The sequence below is a fragment of the Lissotriton helveticus genome, chromosome 2_1 (genome assembly GCF_964261635.1).
Source record: "Lissotriton helveticus chromosome 2_1, aLisHel1.1, whole genome shotgun sequence".
NCBI lineage: Eukaryota > Metazoa > Chordata > Amphibia > Caudata > Salamandridae > Lissotriton > Lissotriton helveticus.
This window is the reverse complement of record NC_136059.1, coordinates 2,023,865,830-2,023,885,672: the sequence shown is the minus strand read 5'-3', so window position 1 is coordinate 2,023,885,672 and position 19,843 is coordinate 2,023,865,830.

Sequence of the window (19,843 nt, the reverse complement as noted above, 5' to 3'; positions counted from 1 at the left end):
AGGTGCGCCTGGGGGCCCAAAACAACACCGAGCACAGGTAAAGGAGTCCCCCTTCCCCCAGCATCCGGGTGAGACGCGCATGAAGCACTTAGAGTCTCTGATGCCAGGGGCTCGTGGTCGTGGCTTATTTTTAACGCTGGCATTGTTTACCCTGCTCGTTTGGAGAGCGCTTTGATTATGAATCAGTGGCCATATTTTTAACTACTGGTTAAAGAGACTAGAGACTATTTGTTTTTTTACATAAGAACTTCCTAATAAGTGCATCCATTAAGAATTAAGTGCAACATTTTTCTAATGAAGTGTTTATCGTGCAACTGCTTGATTTACCTTGCTGAAACTAGGTAAAGTTATATTTTATATATACTTACCTGTGTGGTCTCAGTTTGTGGTGGATTGGGGATTATTGTTGTGTTAGGTGCAAATGTTATCCACATTGCCTCTGTTTAGCCTAGACTGCTCGCTCCATGCTACGTAGAGGGTGAGCAGGGGTTATCTCAGAGGGTCATTCCTTCACCCTGACTAGAAGCAAGGGTCCCTACTTGGTCTAAGGTACTTACCTCTGCCAACTAGAGACCCCGGGTTCTAACATTGTTGGACAGTGGTGGGATTGTGAACTAATAGTTGCACTTGACCTGCAGTGATTTCTTGTACATCACTAGTCTAGGTTAGCAGAACAGGTTGCGCAAGATTTTTTTTATTTTTTTTTATGGTGAAATCTTTTTAGTTGAAAAGGTTAGGAAGCATCATGTCTCAGAAAGCGCCAAGCGTGAGTGCAGAAGAGGAAGTGGAATTTGAAATCCAGGAGTTGTTCCTCTATAAAAAGGAGCATCTGAGAAAATTCTGCAAACGGCTTGAATGCTCAGTAAGGAGCAGCGCAAACAAGGAAGAGCTAAGGAAAGCTCTGAGGGCCTGGTGGGAGGCCAAACATGGTGACCCGGAAGCTGCTACTGGAGAGGGAGACACACAGGAGAATGGTTTTTTGTCCAGTGAATTGCCAGTGAGGAAGCCAGGGTCTAGGACCGGCAGCAACCACTCCAGTAGGGTTATTTCTCCAGAGGAAATAGCGGAGAATCAGAGAGTTAGGGCCCATGAGATTGAGCTTTTTAAGCTCAAAGCACAAGCAGAGGCGGAGGAGAGAAGAACCGCTTTCGCTTTGGAGGAGAGGAAACTCCAATTGGCTCATGAGAGGAGCATGAAGGAGTTGGACATTAAATATAAAGAGAGGGTGTCCAGTTCTAAAGGTGGCAGCGCACAACCAGTACAGGCGGGTAAGGTATACATACCAAAGGATCTGGTACAGAATTATCAGAGGGGTGAGGATATTTATGCGTGGTTCAGAGCGTATGAGCTTGCCTTAAAGATGAATGAAGTGCCTGAGAAGAATTGGGGAGCAGGATTGTGGAAGCATTTTGAGGCCTCTGGGAGGGATGTTTTGGCACCCTTAGAAGCAAAGGATGCTTTATCCTACTCCGCCATGAAGGAGGCTTTGTGCCTCAGGTATGGGCTCACTGCTGAACAGTACCGCCAGAAGTTTAGGAACTTCAAGAAGCTTGATTCAAGTACTTGGGTGGAGTGTGTGAGTATGTACACGCGTGCACTGGAAGGTTGGATGAAGGGCAGCAAAGTTACTGATTATGTGGGGTTGTGTCACTTGATTAGTAGGGAGCACTTAAGTAGTTTATGTGTCCCAGAGCTGCGCCAGCATCTTTTGGATAGCAAGTTAACTGATCCCAGTGAGCTTGCTAAAGAGGCGGACCGGTGGACGAGCACCAGGGTCCACAAGGGGGTGGTAAGTACCCCAGCCAAAGGTGGACAGGGTCCCCAGCAGAAGAGTGGGGGGGACACGGGTAATCAAAAGGAGTCTTCTAAAGGGCCCCAAAGTAGTTCCCAGGAGAAGGTGTCTCAACCCCCCAAGCCTAAGAAGTCCTGGCCCCATAAGGGCACGCAGGACAAAAAGACTCCGCCTACTTGCTACTCATGTAGGGAGGTGGGGCACATTGCCCCCAGCTGTCCCAAGAAGAAATCAGCACCCACTGGTGCTCCAGCTCCAGCGCCAGCTCCGGCGTTAGCCAGTGTAGCTTTGGGAGGGGATTTGATTTCTAGTGGGGAGAAGGGGTTAGCATTGATGACCCTTGTCTCTCTAGGAGACCAGGAGATGGCCCAGGAAACCTTGCTGCCCCAAAACACTAAGAAGTACGGGCAGAAGGTGACCATCAATGGACAGGAGGTGGAGGCTCTGAGAGACACAGGGGCCAGCGTGACATCTGTCCGGTGTCGGTGGGTGTCTGAAGAGCAAATTATTCCCCAGGTACTCCGGCCTGTGGTGGCAGCTGACAGCTCAGTGCGCTACTGCAAGTTGGCAAAAGTTCCACTTGAATGGGGAGGAGTCTCCGGTATTTTGGAGATTGTTGTAAGTGATGCCTTGCCTGTAGATTGTCTATTAGGTAATGACCTGGAGAGCTCCCCCTGGAAAGAGGTGGTGCATAGGACTCACTTGGAAATGTTGGGTTTGCCTGCGTGGATCTGTGTGTCCACCCGGGCAATGACAGCCAGAGAGGGCGGTCTAGCAGCACTGGAGCCTGGAACAATGGCCCAGGAACCTGCCAAGAGAAGAAGGGGTAGAGGGCGCGGGAAACCGGCCCCCACTGTTCCCATGGTCCAGGAGGAGGCAGACCCAGAGGGGGATGCCCTGGAACCTACAGGGGAGCAGGTGGCCGAACTAGGGAAATTGCCTGAGCTGTCCCAGTGGCAGCAAGAGGGTGGTCCCTCCAGGGAGGAATTATGCCAGGTTCAGAAGGAGTGCCCTTCTCTCATTGGTGTGCGGCAGCAGGCTGCAGACCAGGCAGCAGGCCTGGGGTCCAAGGAGCATTTGATCTACTGGGAGGATGACTTGCTTTATAGTGAGCCTAAGTTTGCTGAGCCCGGTGCAGCCCGTGTGCTGGTGGTACCGGAGCGCTTCAGGAACTTCCTACTGGGTCTGGCTCATGACGTGCCTCTCGCAGGACATCTGGGGCAAGACAAGACCTATCACAGGCTTGTCACCCATTTCTACTGGCCCCAGATGAAGACGCACGTCTCTGCCTTTTGTAAATCTTGCCAGACTTGTCAGGCCAGTGGCAAGAGCGGAGGGAAGCGCGTGGCCCCCCCTCCAACCCTTTCCCGTGGTGAGCACCCCTTTTGAGCGGGTGGGCATTGACATCGTGGGGCCCCTGGATCCCAAGACAGCCCTAGGCAACAGATTTATCCTGGTCTTGGTGGACCATGCCACTCGGTACCCGGAAGCCATCCCGCTCAGGACAGTCACCGCCCCAGTGGTGGGCCGTGCCCTGATGGGGATCTTTTCCCGTGTGGGATTTCCCCGGGAGGTCATTTCAGACAGAGGGACAAACTTCATTTCTAGGTATATGAAGTCCCTGTGGAGTGAGTGTGGGGTGACATACAAATTCACCACTCCTTACCACCCTCAAGGAAATGGTCTGGTTGAGAGATTCAACCGCACATTGAAGGGCATGATTATGGGCCTGGAAGAGCCCATGAGGAGGAAAGGGGATGTCTTGTTGCCATGCCTGTTGTTTGCCTACAGGGAGGTGCCTCAGAAATCCTTAGGGTTCAGTCCCTTTGAGTTGCTGTATGGCCACCCTGTCAGAGGACCTCTGACTCTGGTGAAGGAGGGGTGGGAGAAATCCCGTGGGAAAACCCCTCAGGATGTGTTCAGCTATGTGCTGGCCATTCGCAACCAGACCAAGCGCTTCAGGAAGCTCGCTCAAGAGAACCTGGAGGCTAGCCAGGAGGAAATGAAGAGGTGGTATGACCAGAACACCTCTCTGGTTGAGTTCCACCCTGGTCAGAAAGTGTGGGTGAAGGCGCCAGTGGAGCCTTGTGCGCTCCGTGACAAGTGGTCTGGGCCATATGAGGTGGTGGAGCGCAAGAGCGAGGTTACCTATTTGGTTAACCTGAAGACTCCCAGGCAGCCCCTGAGAGTGCTACATGTGAACCGCCTCAAGCCCCACTTTGAGAGGACTGAAGTGACTATGCTCATGGCTACAGATGTTGGAGGGGAGGAGGATAGTGATCCTCTCCCTGACCTCCTGGCAGTCAAGGAGCAAGATGGGTCAGTGGATGGTGTGGTCCTCTCCCCCACCCTGACTCCAGAGCAGCAGGAGGACTGTCGCCAAGTCTTGGGTCAGTTCGCCTCCCTGTTCTCCCTGACCCCCGGTGTCACCAAGTGGTGCGTCCACGACGTGGACACTGGAGACAGTCTGCCTGTGAAACAGAAGTTCTACAGAGTGGCTGACAAGGTCAGAGCCAGCATCAAGGAAGAAGTTTCCAAGATGTTGGCGCTAGGGGTGATTGAGCCCTCCAGCAGCCCCTGGGCTAGCCCAGTGGTCTTAGTGCCTAAGAAAGCTGCTACCCCCGGTGGCACCCCAGAACTTCGGTTCTGCGTGGACTACCGTGGGCTCAATGCGGTCACCAAGACTGACGCGCACCCCATCCCCAGAGCTGATGAGCTGGTGGATCGGTTGGGAGCTGCCCAGTACCTGAGTACTTTTGATATTACTTCAGGGTACTGGCAGATTGCCTTAACTGACGGGGCAAAGGAGAGGTCAGCATTTTCAACACCAGAGGGGCACTTCCAGTTCCGTGTCATGCCCTTTGGGTTGAAAAATGCACCTGCCACATTTCAGAGATTGGTCAACCAGGTACTGGCGGGGCTGGAGCAATTCAGCGCAGCCTACCTGGATGACATTGCTGTGTTCAGCTCCACTTGGGAGGAACACCTGCAACACCTCACTGAAGTGTTGAAAGCTCTGCAGAAGGCAGGCCTCACTATCAAGGCCAGTAAATGCCAGATAGGGCAGGGATCTGTGGTGTACTTGGGACACCAGGTGGGGAGCAGCCAGGTGGCGCCCCTACAGGCGAAGATTGATACCATTCTGGCTTGGGAACCCCCCAAGACCCAGACTGAGGTGAGAGCCTTTTTAGGTCTCACCGGGTATTACAGACGGTTTGTCAAAGGTTATGGCTCCATTGTAGCCCCTTTGACAGAGCTGACATTTAGAAATCAGCCCAGGAAAGTGAATTGGACGGAGGTCTGTCAAACTGCTTTTGACACCCTCAAAACTGCCATGTGCACAGCACCGGTGCTTAAGGCACCTGACTTTTCCAGTGAGTTCATTGTGCAAACTGACGCATCAGAGCAAGGCGTGGGAGCAGTACTCTCACAGATCAATGATGAGGGCGAAGACCAACCAGTGGCTTTCATTAGCCGGAGGCTAATCCCCAGGGAACAGAAATGGAGTGCCATTGAAAGAGAAGCTTTCGCTGTGGTCTGGGCTCTGAAGAAGCTGAGGCCCTACCTGTTTGGGACTCACTTCCGTGTTCAGACCGACCACAGGCCCCTCAGATGGTTAATGCAGATGAGGGGTGAGAATCCGAAATTGTTGAGGTGGTCCATTTCCCTACAGGGGATGGACTTTACGGTGGAGCACCGCCCTGGTACAGAACACGCCAATGCTGACGGTCTGTCCAGATTCTTCCGCCTTAGTGATGAGGACTCCCAAGAGGTTGGGTAGTTCTCCCCACTTTCAGCTGGAGGGGACACGTGTTAGACCTGACACCTTTTGGCGTGGTTCTTCCCCCATCTTTTTGCCTCTGACTCATGTGTTTTGATGCTGTGCTGGATTTCGTTTTTGCTGATTTAGATGCTTTGGACACTCTGCCACTGCTGATCAGTGTCAGAGTGTAAGTGCTCCCTCTGTAAATTGCCATATTAATTGAATATACCTGATTGGCATATTTGTATCACCATGGAGTCCCTAGTAAAGTGCACTGTGTGTGCCAGGGCTGGTGATGACAGATGCTACTAGTGGGCCTGCAGCGCAGATTGCGCCACACACATGAGTAGTTTTAAAATGGTGATTCAGGCCTGTCAGTGACTGCCATGTCAGCCTGGCCAGTGTCCCCACTGGCTAGGCCTAACCCTTCCCTGTCTGTGCACATCAGTCACCCCTATGGAAGGCTCAAGGTACCCCCCTGGGCAGGATGCAGTGTATGGATAAGGTAGAGCATGTACTAGTGCAGGTCACATGCTCTGGTAGTGGGCTGCAGCCATTTTATGTGCTCACTGCTGGAAGGCTATCTTGCTCCATAGAGTAACATGGAGGAGGCGGGGCCCATGTGATACCAGCCTATCTTCCCATAGGAACAAGATGGGACATAAGTGAAAGATATCCCTGAACTCAGAATTTAATGACACATCTTTTAGTGAAGGGTGTTTTTAAATCCTGTAATGGAGAATAGCACTTTTAGAAAGTGGCTGTTCTCTTGTCTAAACCTTTCTGTGTGCCTGGGTTTGTGGAATGCCTGTGTGTGACAGGGGGGCTGCAGAGCCCCCGGAGGAGAGGGTCGGAGCCAGTCCGGGGATGAAAGGGCACATCTGCTGCCCGGGAGGTGGGAGGAAGAAACGCCTGATAAGTGCTGGGCTGTGCCTGCCTGCCTCCCCCATGCTAGCTCCCTCCTGCCGGCCAACTGACACCTCTGGCCCTGAAGTTGACAGGAAGAAGAAAACCAGAGACACCTCAGTGCTCCGCAACCCCCAGAACTGGTTTAGGCTGGACTCAGGGCTGCTTGCACAAAGACTTCAAAGGACTTCAAATACTTTGAGGGGTATAAGGAAAGGACCCCTGACTACAGAGAGTTAGATTCTGAAATTCTACAATCAAGAAGGAACCTCGGCTGGAAGGAGGACGGCTAGAGAACTAAAGGAAGATTGCCTTGCTGAGTGCTCTAAGGGCTGACCTGTTCTGCTGTCTACCTGGAAGCTGAGGAGGAGAAAGGGACTTTGCTGTGTGCTGTGACCCTGCCTGCTTGAAACTACGAGAGACTCTGCTGTGTGCTGTGTCTCCTGAACTGAATCTCCAAGGGCCTGAGAAGAGCTGGCCTCCTGTTGGGAACCCAGGGTTAAAGGTTCCTAAAACTTTGCCAAAGACTGCTGAGAGATCGTACTTGTGGCCCGCTCCAACGTGGGATTATTACTTGCCAGCCGTGAGGTTTGATCGCTGTGCTCTTCGGCACAGACTCAGGGGGTGAGGAGGGACCCGGAGTGGTTTTCTGCGTCCTACGTTCCCCCTGTTGATCTACTGGTGGAGAATCCGGCTGACTGTGATCTGCGGCCCCGAAAACCCTTTGCCGCCAAATCACCACCGCGGCCCGGGGCCAGGAACCCCCCCCGTAACCTGCTTCGAGGCCCAGGAGCTGCCGCGGCGGAGAACGAAGCCGCCGTGCTCCCATTGGTGGAGGGAGCCAAGCCCCCTCACTAACGCCGCGACGGGATTGGCCCGTGCGGCGCAGCGTCATTGGTGGTGGTGGGCCGTGATTGGCCGAAGGAGCGGAGCGTCATCATTTGCCTGACCCGGGAGCCGCTCTGCCGTTGGCTGACTCCCGGGCGTGTGTGGAGGCTCGTCTGAAGGGCCGCGACGGGATTGGCTGCCTCGACTGAAGCTGCCGAGGAGCCGAGAGATCACCGGGATCACCGCCGGGACCGGGGAAGACGGACCAGACCTCGCCGAGGGATCTTGCCGAGTGCTCCAACCCCCGGCCTGCCGTCTCTGCTCCCCGCTGCTCTCTGACGGACCAAGAGCGGGCGGAGAGCGTCCTGAGACCGGCCGGGCTGGAGCGCTAGTGAGCGTTCACCCGCGAGGTGCGCCTGGGGGCCCAAAACAACACCGAGCACAGGGAAAGGAGTCCCCCTTCCCCCAGCATCCGGGTGAGATGCGCAGGAAGCGCTTAGAGTCCCTGACGCCAGGGGCTCGTGGTCGTGGCTTATTTTTAACGCTGGCATTGTTTACCCTGCTCGTTTGGAGAGCGCTTTGATTATGAATCAGTGGCCATATTTTTAACTACTGGTTAAAGAGACTAGAGACTATTTGTTTTTTTATATAAGAACTTCCTAATAAGTGCATCCATTAAGAATTAAGTGCAACATTTTTCTAATGAAGTGTTTATCGTGCAACTGCTTGATTTACCTTGCTGAAACTAGGTAAAGTTATATTTTATATATACTTACCTGTGTGGTCTCAGTTTGTGGTGGATTGGGGATTATTGTTGTGTTAGGTGCAAATGTTATCCACATTGCCTCTGTTTAGCCTAGTCTGCTCGCGCCATGCTACCTAGAGGGTGAGCAGGGGTTATCTCAGAGGGTCATTCCTTCACCCTGACTAGAAGCAAGGGTGGTCTAAGGTACTTACCTCTGCCAACTAGAGACCCCGGGTTCTAACAGTAAGCATAGTAATTAGTCTGTATATCATGAAAGGAGCTGTCATTAGAAAAAGACTGTGTTGCCTATTCTCCCTCCCCTTGTACAGAAGCAGAATTATTATATATCAGAAGATCTTTGGACGTATCCGTAGACCCTGTACCTCAGCCTATAGATGGTAAATCTACATCATAGGTGCTTTCTTGCTCTTCTACCTGGAAAAGTCCCTCTCCAAGTGTGTCCTACCTACTTGTGTATTCCAATAAGCCCCAAGTATGTATTCCCAAACAACAGCTACATCTGTTTGTTTTGTCTAGGTGCTAGAGCCTGACCAGAACAGAGTGTCAAGGGGCATTATTGTTAAAAATTAATCCCAATGTGCAGACTAAATCCCAGGAACATGCAGAATGTGAACAAAGCTACAGGTTCTCATTTCAAAACGGCAGAAGAGACATTTGCAAAATAAACTCACTTAGTAACGTGTGCGAAGCAACAAACTATCTGCAGCACCCTCATGCTAAATTAGAGAAGACAACAATGTCCCCATGGGCCATGTGACAGTACTTACTGGAGTGTCAGACTGAGAAGTGTTGTGAGTCAAGCACCCACCGGAGTGTCAGAGTTAGCTGAGTTGTGAGTTAAATACCTACCGGAATATTGGAGTGAGCTATGCCCTACAGCCAACTGCCCGGAAAAGGGCCACTGACAGAGCTTACTCTCCTGATCCAACACTTAGAGAGACACACTTCATGGCTGACTACCACGCAGCTCTCTCACAGACTGCTGATTGCTACCTGTAGGTTCTCTGCAACATGTGCCATCCAGCTGCCCTGTGAAGGATGCACATGACCTGGTGCTGCACCTGTGAAGCGGGTGAGAGACTGAGCAGGCCTAGGCCCAAGAGACTTAGTGCTAAAACCAAATGGGGGAGGGTAGAAAAACCTGCACCTGTAGACCTTACCTCAAACTCTTACCCTGAGGGTGGAGCACTAAGAAAAGGGGGACCACAAAAGGACAGTGTTAGAAATTGGGTTGTTGGCTGCTGACTGGGGTGTGAACCCTGGTCAAACTGCAACCCCAATCCTCTTAAGGTTGAGGCAAAAGCCAACTCTTAACATAGACTCAATGTATTTGGGCAACATGTCAAACAGTAATAACGTGTAAACACAATAAAAAAAGGATCCCACACCAAGTTCGAAAAAATAGTACTTTTTAAAATAAAATGAATTAACCAAGACTAAAATGACAAAAATCCAATTAGTAGACCGGAGATATTCACATTTTAAGATTTCAGAGAAAAGAGCACCAAAATTCACAAAGCGCCAACTATGGATATCTGGTTGTGCCGGACCGGGACAAAGTCACTAGTTCAGGCCTGCCACATTGGTGCACAGGTCAGCTACAGGGACCCAGTTAGAATACATTGACTTAATCCTGGTTTATGGACTGTTGTGAGGATCTGAGTCGAAAAAGTGTTGCGCAGCCAAGGTGATGCACCAGTTCCAAGAAGCGGCTAGGCTGAGATGTGATGGCTAGCAGTTGGGGAGATGCGTTGGTTCTGAGAGGCTTGAGAGGCTGCAATGGGAAGCCCAGCATCTTTCTTGTGGCTGACATTGATGAGGAATGTGAGGGCCAGCACAAAGGATGCATGGTGCAGTGGCAGGTCTGCTGGATACACAGGCTGGCAGAACATCTTAAAACCACTTCCAAGGGTCCAGGATTGGGGTGGCACCACTTGGCAGGTTAGACTCATGGATGGCAGAGTCCAGTTTCGGATGCAAGGTTGTTGGAAGCCTGTTTGTCCCTGAGGCTACAGATCAGAAGGCCAAGCCAATTAGCCCTTGGACTCACTTTGGGTTTTGAGTTCAGGAGATGCAGGCCCACTCCAACTGATCCCAGGCAGGTGGGAAGCAAGTAGCAGGGCAGCATAACAGGGCAACAGTTCCTTTAAAGCAGAAGTCCGGCAGAGTGGCAATCCGTGTAGCAGCACAGCATCCTTCTTCCTTTCAGAGTATTCACAGGTCCAGAAGTAAACTGAAAGGGATGGTAACTGAGGTTCAGTATTTGTAACCAGTTCTGCCTGAGAAGTGGGGTGAAGCTTCTAGTGGCATGCCTTTGAATTCAACAGCTGCCCTGCCTTCCTGGCCCTGGCTCCAGACTAAATGCAGGGGGTATGCAGCCTTTTATGTGGAGATAGGACACAGCCTATTCAAGTGTAAGTGCAGCTAGGACCAGCTCCCCCCTCTCATCTTGCCAGTGATGGCCCATCCAGTCACACCTAAGCTCCCCATTGTGTATGGCTGTCTAGGATGAATATACAAACCCCAATTGTCACCCACAGCCAGTCATGTGAGACAAAGAGAGACTGCAGGAACCAAATGACTAAGGTATGAAAATGCCAACGTCACCATTTTAGGATTTTAAGTTAGGATTCTAGAGATACCAAACATGAACCAGTTACCTGTTCCCATTTGGAAATGAAACTTACAAAATGTAATGAGTAATGGTGGGTGGTAAACTCTGCTGGCGGAGCTTACAGAGTTTTCCCGACTTCGTGCTCTACTTGGAATGCGGAGTGTGGAAAAAACTCCACGTACGCCACAAAGCTGAGTTTACTGTCCATCCCAGTTTCAATAAAGAGGTTTGCTCAATCTCAGCAGCCTAACTGTTCTTCAAAATGTTACTAACAGTGCGCATGTGTAATTGTGTATGCTTAGCATGAGCAGGGGCAGAAAGACGTTCATTTCAAATCGTCCAGCTAACTCTGTAACTAGGTCCATCTTGTAAGCCGAAAAGAGGGAAAAGCGTAGCTGTTCAGGGGTTAGCCACTCTCCTTACTCCTTTAGCTGCCAGCTGTAAGAGGCCGGTCTTATGTGTGCACTTTATATATTAAACACATTGATATCTTAGTACCTGCTCTAGAGCAGTGCTTCTGTCACTACATGCCATATATTACCCGGCGCCTTTAATTATGTATCTATTTATTTATCACATAACATGAGGTTTCTACTTCAATATTTTTTTTGTATTATCGTTAGTTCGACGTTTCTTTTAATTTTTGTAATTTAACCCAGAACGAGTCACAGTTGATAAACACATTCTCTTGTAGAGGGGATTGTAAGTCAGTCGTATTGTTTCGACCCTTCATCTGCTTGCACAATACTGTGTCTCGCTGAAGGGACTGACTCGCACACAACTAAACAAAGATATGTAAAAGCAGCACTGTACGACTCGGTCAGTTTCTGATCCTGTTTTTGTTTGTAAGAAGTTGGGCTGGATGGAATGTGCAAATATTTTATTACTGCATGAGTTTCCTTTGGTATTTGGTGTACCAAGGTAGTGATTTAATCAGACATTTAAAGAGCAGCCATAAACTGTGAGAGTACAGAATGCCTTGGTATTCTTGGCACACGCTCAATTCTGGTATATTGCATTCTATGCTTTAAACTAATGTTAACTATATATTAAAACCTGGACTTTTCATCGGAACAATTCAGCATTGATAACGTACAATATGAACATGCCTTCAATGGGTATTGGCCAAGCTTAGGCGACAGCTTCCTCACTTGTGGTTGATAACCTACCCTATTTTCGGGCCTACTGGTACAGGGTTACAAGCCTAGGGGGCAAGTGTAAGCTCAATGTTTAAAAAAATTCAGAGGGAAAGGTATCGCAACCAGGAACTTTGCCCTTTTCGGGCTTCTATATCGGTGTTGTGATTTCCTCTAATGTCAATGGTACATCCAGAGTTGCAATCTGCTTGAAAGTCATTGTCTGCAATTATGCTTCAAAGACCTATCTCTTCAACTCTCACTCATCCATGTTGTTAGATACAGAGTAAAACCTTTCATAGTAAATCTATATGATATAATTTATTCACTTTTCAAGCTAGCCAACCCGCCCTCAGTGGTCCTAAGTGCAAAATAAGGATGTCCGTTCTCTTAGTATGAAATTGCCAGGTGAGAAGGCAGCCAATCTCCTTGCTTTTGGTGCATTGTCTGGCCAAATCAAATCTTTTCTCTGTATTCTGCCTTGACATATGTGAGGTTTACACTGATCTGCTCAAAAGACCTCGATCTGAGCTTGTTGCATGACAGCTTCCCACCTCAGGATGGTGATTTCAACTCTAGAACTTCAATATCCTTCAGAAAAAAATGCCTAAGTCACCTAGAAGGGGCTTAAAAATGTGAGTTGAAAGATGCTCGGATACTGGTGTTAATGAATATGTCCGTTCATCTAGTAAAGTAGTGTTGGATTGTTGCATCCCTGGGTGGAATAGTCTGTTTACTAACTCTCTTCCTTGACCTTTTGATCATACTGGCAAATCATGGCACTGGAGGAACAATCTAAAATAATAGATGGCATTAACAAGCATTGGCAAAGCCAACAGGCCTCGCCAATGCGAGAGCAATTGGCTTTGACTGTGTCTGTTAGCCATGTGGCATAGCAGCAGGGCTAGCGCTGGCCATGTCATAGCACTTTTTCCCCTAACTTATAGCCATGCTGCTGTACAACACGACTAAAAGACATTGGCAATGCCAATCGCTCGATAGCATATATGAGACCTGCTGGCTTTGCCGACACTTGTTTAACCACATACCATGACAGACACAGTTTTGGGGTTAGGAAGTGTTAATATGAAATATTGAGTGGGGAAGGATAGCATAAATACAGCATATGAGACGCACGCTGGTGTGTTAAGGACACACTGGCCAATCAGTTAATTTTTCACCAGGTTCCTTTCTCAACTGGATTATGTGAAAGAATAGGAGCATCAAATGAGTCGGAAGAGGGAGCTATAAGCAAGGGGGACAGGTCCAGGCAGTTTGGACATGCTGGCTGCAGGGCGTGAGGCACTTCGCTTCCTCTGATTCTGCTCTTTAGGAAGAGGAGTCAATAAAAGCCAGATGAAAATCAAAACAAGAACACCAACTTTCTGTTACTTACATGGCCAGTAGGTAAACTCTGCTATTGGTGGATTTACGGACTTCATTTGCCTGTAAATGAGCAATGAGTGATATGGTGGGAGGGGTGAGGGACGGGGATGGGAGCACAATGGGGAGTGGGAGGGGCTGAAATGCTTCATGCGCTTCATGGAAACGAACAACACTGTAATGGAAATTTAAAGGAGAAAGGCATCCAAAAGGGACACAGCCATCAAAACAAGGTAGTGGTCTGAGAGGATGTGGTGTAACATTTAGGGCTGACTTTGGGACAGGGGAACCGGGTTCAAGTCTTGGAGTTGGCTCTTCCTGTGCCTACAAAAAACATGCCTATCATAACAAATAGAATTAAAAAATGGCGAATCCAAATAAAATACAGAATGGAAACAAAATTATAAATGCTGATTGATACTACAGTGATGATTTAACTACCTTTGCTAAAGCATACAGGATCAGGTGAACAGATGGTGCAGGACCAATTAGAAGAAGAAAGAGTGAGCCGACCAAACCATAAATGAGTAGGGTGCATGTAACAGAGGCAATAGCCATGAAAGTGAAAAACACACCCAAAAGCGAGACAAATAGAAACGCTCACCAATGAAAATAAAGAATTTGGAAAAGCACATGAAGTAACAAATGAAAAGCGATGGGCGTGAAGAAAGCCCATTGAGTAGATGCTGCATGTCTTGAAGAGAGGGTGCATGCGCTGCCTAGGTGAGATCTAACAATTAGATTCCTTTTACTAAATAATTGAAACAGAGACCCTTCGCCTTAAAGTATGGCATATGAGACAAAGGAGGAGATTTTTTTGGTTCTATTCAATCTTCAGGCCACCTGATTCCCCCCAAAAAACTGCTTTTGCGTCGCTCGCAGAAATAAGAGAGGCCTAACCATCTGTGCCAATGACATTTTGCTCTCCCCTTTACTGATTCCAAACACATCTGGTGTGCTCGATTACAATTAAGATTGTCAATTGTATCTGTAGTACAGAAAAGATACATGCAAAACACTCACACCAGAAAAAGCTAACTTTGCAACAAAGCCTGTAAAAATTCAGATCATGAAACTGTGTGGGAGACAAAGCCAGACTGCGTTTCTGACACTGCCTCTGCTCCACCTCAATGGCCAAGCCAGAACAACTGCAACAAATTGCACAAGTTCAGCTTCTCCCCACAACATGACTGGCAAATGGGTACATTCTGACTTCCAGATGCAATCACTGGCCAGTCTAACCACATTCATCTTTTCACATGAACCTCGCATCAGTAAGCAGTTGCAGAATCAAGAAATAAATCTCATACTTTCATAATTAATCCTCCTGAGTCTCAGCATCATGTTTAGGTTTTCTCACAAATAATATAACTTCTGGGATTTAAAGACCATTGAAGAGATAACTGTCCACTCAGTCCAAGTACATGGTTAAGGCCTAGAACGCCGGAACCAAATAAACAGAAGCACTCTTCTTGCTGTCTCCATATTTCCCTATATACTCTCATGTTCATGATCCTGCCAGCTATTGACATCCGAGGCTCGGAGACCCTAGCCTTCTCTATCACTCTTTCGCCCCACCAATCCTTCAAGGGACTGCTTGTATATAGGCCACCTGGTACTCCCGGCACCTTCTTTGAAGATCTGGATACGGTGCTGGTGGAGTTGGCCCTGAAAGCCGAACATTTCATCGTGGCTGGCGATTTTAACTTCCGGATGGATGATTCATCCGACCCGGCTGCCGCCAAACTCTCGGAGGCGCTGACCCCGCTGGGGCTCATCCCCTACTTTCAGGAGCCTACGCATGAGAAGGGGCATACCCTTGACCAGGTCTTCTCGTCTGTCCCTCTCGAGGGTATAGAGATCACTCCTGTCCTATGGTCTGACCACTTTCTTGCCAAATTTGTGATCAAGGGCATAGTTAAATCAGTGCCTATCCCGGCACATCAACAGGGTCGTGTCCATAGGGCTTTCCATCGAGTAACCCCGGAGATGCTGGCCCAGGCAGCTGAGGCCCACCCCTGCCTTCTTTCAGGTGATCTAGACAGGGATCTGCAGACCATGCAAGACTGGTTAGTGGACAGGCTAAACGATCTTGCCCCGGAAGTAACATCTCGCCCGACACCGAAACGGGTCTCTGCGCCTTGGTTTACCGCTGCACTGTCGGCTACGCGGCAGCAGTGCAAGGTAGCCGAAAGAGCCTGGCGGGCACAATATGACACTGTTGCCAAGTTGACATACCAAACGGTGGTTAAGGCTTATCACCGGGACATCCGCCTGGAGAAAAAAGCTTATCAAGCCAGGAGAATTGATGCTGCTTCCAACTCCTGCAAGGAGATTTTCTCCATTGTGAGAGAATTCACCTCACCTTGGTCTAACACCTCGGACCAAAAACCATCTGGTACCTGGGCCACGGACCTTGCTGACTTCTTCACGAGCAAGATCCAACGCATCCAGGAGTCATTCCTGGTACCAGCGTCTGCGGGCCAGACTGAGCCCGACATCACCACACTGCCACAGGCCGGGCCAGGGGCGACGTTGAGTGTGTTTCCTCCAATCTCTGCTCCGGACTCCCTGGCTCTCATGGGCAATTTAAAATCGGGTTCTCCCCTTGACCCATGTCCTGCTAAATTTCTAGCGAAAGTCGCGGAGGTGATCAACCCGCTGGCTAATCCACTCTTAAATCTTTCGCTGAGGCTCGGTGTGGTCCCCCGAACCTGGAAGCAGGCGATGGTGATTCCCTTGCTCAAAAAACCTGGTCTAGACCCGAAGGCCCCTGTTAATTATAGGCCTATCTCTCTGCTGCCGGCCCTCACGAAGATTCTGGAAAAGCACGTCCATGGCGTGCTCTCCAACTTTCTTGAATCTAATGAGATCCTGCATGCCACCCAATCGGGCTTTCGTCCCCATCTCAGTACTGAGACAGCGCTCCTGGAGGTCTCGGAAACCATTAAAGGGGTTCTGGACTCTGGGGGCAAAGTCATGCTGGTGATGTTAGACCTGTCGGCGGCGTTCGACACCGTTCCACATGATGGTCTTCTCGCTAGACTTTTCGAGATAGGCTTACAGGGGACGGTGTTCGACTGGTTTTCCTCTTTCCTAGCCGGCCGCCGGCAATCGATCTGGGCCCCGCCTGATTCCGCCGTGATGCCGCCTCTGGGAGTCGGGGTCCCTCAGGGCTCTATTTTGAGCCCGACCCTCTTTAACATCATTATGACCCCATTGGCGGCGTTGGTGGAGTCGCATGGTGCCCAGATCGTATCCTACGCGGACGACACCCAGCTCCTCTTCTCTTGTGAGAGAGGAGGCGACTTTGATGGGGAGAGTATTCGGGATTGCCTTGGGGCTGTTTTTCATTGGTTCCATCTAAACAGCCTTAAGTGCAATTCCGACAAGTCCGAAGTACTTTTCTTTGGGTGCGACACAGAGCCAGATTGGCAGACCTGGTGGCCACTGGATATGTTCCCTCCGTCCTGCTCCTCTCAGGTTGCTAAGAATCTGGGGGTGAAGATGGATAACAGGCTTACCTTGAAATCCCAGATCCTGGGGGTGTCGGGCATTTGCTTTGGCATCCTTAGGATGCTGCGGAGGTTCCTTCCTCTGTTATCCGTGGAACATAGGACGCTGACAGTCCAGGCTCTGATTGGGTCCAGGTTGGATTATTCCAACGTTCTTTACCTGGGCCTTCCAGAGTACTTGCTGCAGCGGCTTCAAGTGGTACAGAACGCCGCTGCCAGGGCAATCTTTGGCCTTAGTAGGCGCTCCAGGGCCTCGGGCTTGCTGGCAACTTTACATTGGCTTCCTATCCGCAAGAGGATCGCCTTTAAGGCGCTGACCTTGGCCTACAAAGCTCTTCACAAGGAGGGAGCCAAGTACCTCCAAAAGAGGCTGGTCTTTTATCATCCGACCAGGTCTCTGAGGTCGGAAGCCCTGTACCTTGCTGTTGTCCCCCGGGTAAAGAAAGCGCGCCTCGGAGGCCGCTCTTTTGGACTGTTGGCATCTCAGTTGTGGAACTCTTTACCACTGGCCCTGCGGGGAGCCACCAGTCTACTGGCTTTTAGGAAAGGCCTTAAAACTTGGCTGTTCACTCAGTAGCCGGTCTTCCGTGAATCTTTGGCCCACTCTTCTGTTATGTTTTTTTATCTGGTGTTATGTTAGTATGTTGCAGTTTTGTCTCTTTCTCCAATAAAGCGCCGGGACACTCTCTTTGAGTAGCCGCGCGCTATAGAAATAAACAATTAACATAACATAACATAACATAACATGTTTGGTCAGCTTCCTCTGTTTAATGATAAATTGTGCATTATTTTTGTTGCAGTGAGTGACAGACATGATTGCTTGCTAATTTATAATTATTCTTATCATCACACAGTAAGATTATTTCCTTTTGGTTTAGATATCTTTATTAATTTCCACAAGAAGAACAATGAGCCAGTGTGCTCCACAAACTTCGGGTAACAACCCGGCATGATAGTATTGTGCATCTGGCAAAGGAACAGTAAATGCAAATACAAATACAAAACCCCCTCCCTTCCCATTCCGCCCCCCCCCCTCCTCCTCCAAAGAAAAATAAAAATCGCGCAAGAGAGATAGTGTAGACCGGCAAGGAGGCCCAACCAGTTAAGAAGCAGATGGGGCAGGTGTAAGCGACGACGGGATATCAGCCAAGCGTAACAGCCTAAGATATTTGGGACATGTGAGCTCTGTAAATTCAGATGTTAACAACGTTACCAGAGGGGCCCAGAGTTTATGAAAGGAAACCTCTGAGTTAGTCAAAGAGTGAGAAATGTTCTCCATCCCCAAGATAAACCACAGTTTGTGTAGCCAGCTTAACCTAGTAGGAAGTACTGCTGACCCCCAATGTGTCAGGATGTTCTGTACTGGTGCTCCCACCGTCAGTGCTATTTGTTTACCCCTCCGAGAATGAAGTGGGAAGGTGATGGCATTGGGGAGGCCAAGAAGGATATAGGCTGGGAATATCAGGATCTGTGTCTCAAAATGGGAATCGATCTCATCTAGTATTTGTGACCAATACGTCCCCAGGGAGGGGCAATCCCAAAGTAGGTGAGTAAGGGTGCCCTGCGCGCCGCAACCTCTCCAGCACAACGGGCTGCGCAAGGCTTCTATGAAGTCTTACTGGCGTCAAGTACCAGTAGGTGGCCATTTTGGTGGCTTCGCAGTGTCCAAGGGGACCCTCAAGAATTTATACAGATCCGACATCAGGCGTGCATCGCTGTGCCTTGAAATCAGCCACCTCTCAAATGGCGTTAGCAACCGCTCCACTCCCAACCGCACCCCCTCCTGTAGCACCCAGTGTCTGATCTGAAAGTAATGGAATCGCTCCATTTCTGGATGCCCAAGATCGGTACGAAATGCCTCAAACGGGCGCAGGCCAGAAAGGTCAAAAGAATGCCCGATGGAACGGATAGCTGTGGTCATCCACTGTTGGAATTCTCTATAGTCAAGGCCGGGTGTAAAGTCCGGGTTCTTCACAATAGGCGTAATTGGGGATGGGAACGTTGTAAGTCCCCTCGCGGTTACAGTCCCATCCCAAGCTACCATAATGGGCCGGGTCACTTCAGATAAATACAAATTATGATGGCGGTGCTGACGGGGCAGAAAAGGAACCCCCCCCAAAGAGTGCGAGTCGCAAGAGACCTGTCCATAAACAACCAATGATTCTCGGACTCTGGCCGAGACCACTCCACCAATGCCCGCAGCTGAGCAGCCCGCCAATATGTCAGAAGATCCGGGATACCCAGTCCTCCCTCCAGCGGATCCCTGTAAGTGAGGTTGCGGTGCATCCTGGCTCTTTGGTCCCGCCAAATAAATCGTTCTATCTCCCTCTGCTAGGTTCGTAGAACCCCGGTGGGGGGCATCAGCGGGAGTGTGTGAAAAAGGTAAAGAATTTGAGGTAACAGCACCATCTTCACCGCTGCAATGCGTCTGAGCCAAGAGAGGGAGTGAGGCCGCCACATACGGAGTGAGGTGCACACTTGTTTCAGTAGGAGCGAATAATTCATTTGTCGGGTAAGAGAAACGGTATGCTCCACTCGGAGCCCCAGATACGAAATGGCGTACTGGGCCCACTGAGTCGGAAAATTCTGCCGGAGAAGCGCCAGCGTCTCAGGTTCTAGAGATAAGTTAAGAGCTTGCGACTTATGCACATTGATCTGAAAGCCCGAGGCTAAGGCGAAATGAGCTAGTTGGTCCAGAAAAGCCGGCAGGAAGTCGCAGGGACGCTCCAGAGTCGCCACCACATCATCAGCATAAAGATAAAGCTTATGCTCAGACCCCCCAAAGAACATCCCTCGAATCAATGGGTCATCCCGAATGCATTGGGCTAAGGGCTCCATGTACAAGGCAAAAAGTAGTGGCGACAGCGGACACCCTTGCCTGGTCCCCCTTCGTATCGGAAAGGCCGCTGACGCCACCCCATTCACCCGCACTGTGGCTGTGGGATTCGCGTAACACTGGAAGATCCAGGCTATGAAACGCTCGGGAAGGCCAAAACGAAGCAGGGTTGCTCAGAAATACGGCCAATGAACCCTATCAAATGCCTTCTCGGCGTCGACAGAGAGGACCATGCGTTCTGCCGGGAATCGCTCGGAACAGTCCATAAGATGGAGAAGGCGCTTAGTATTATCCGGGCACTGCC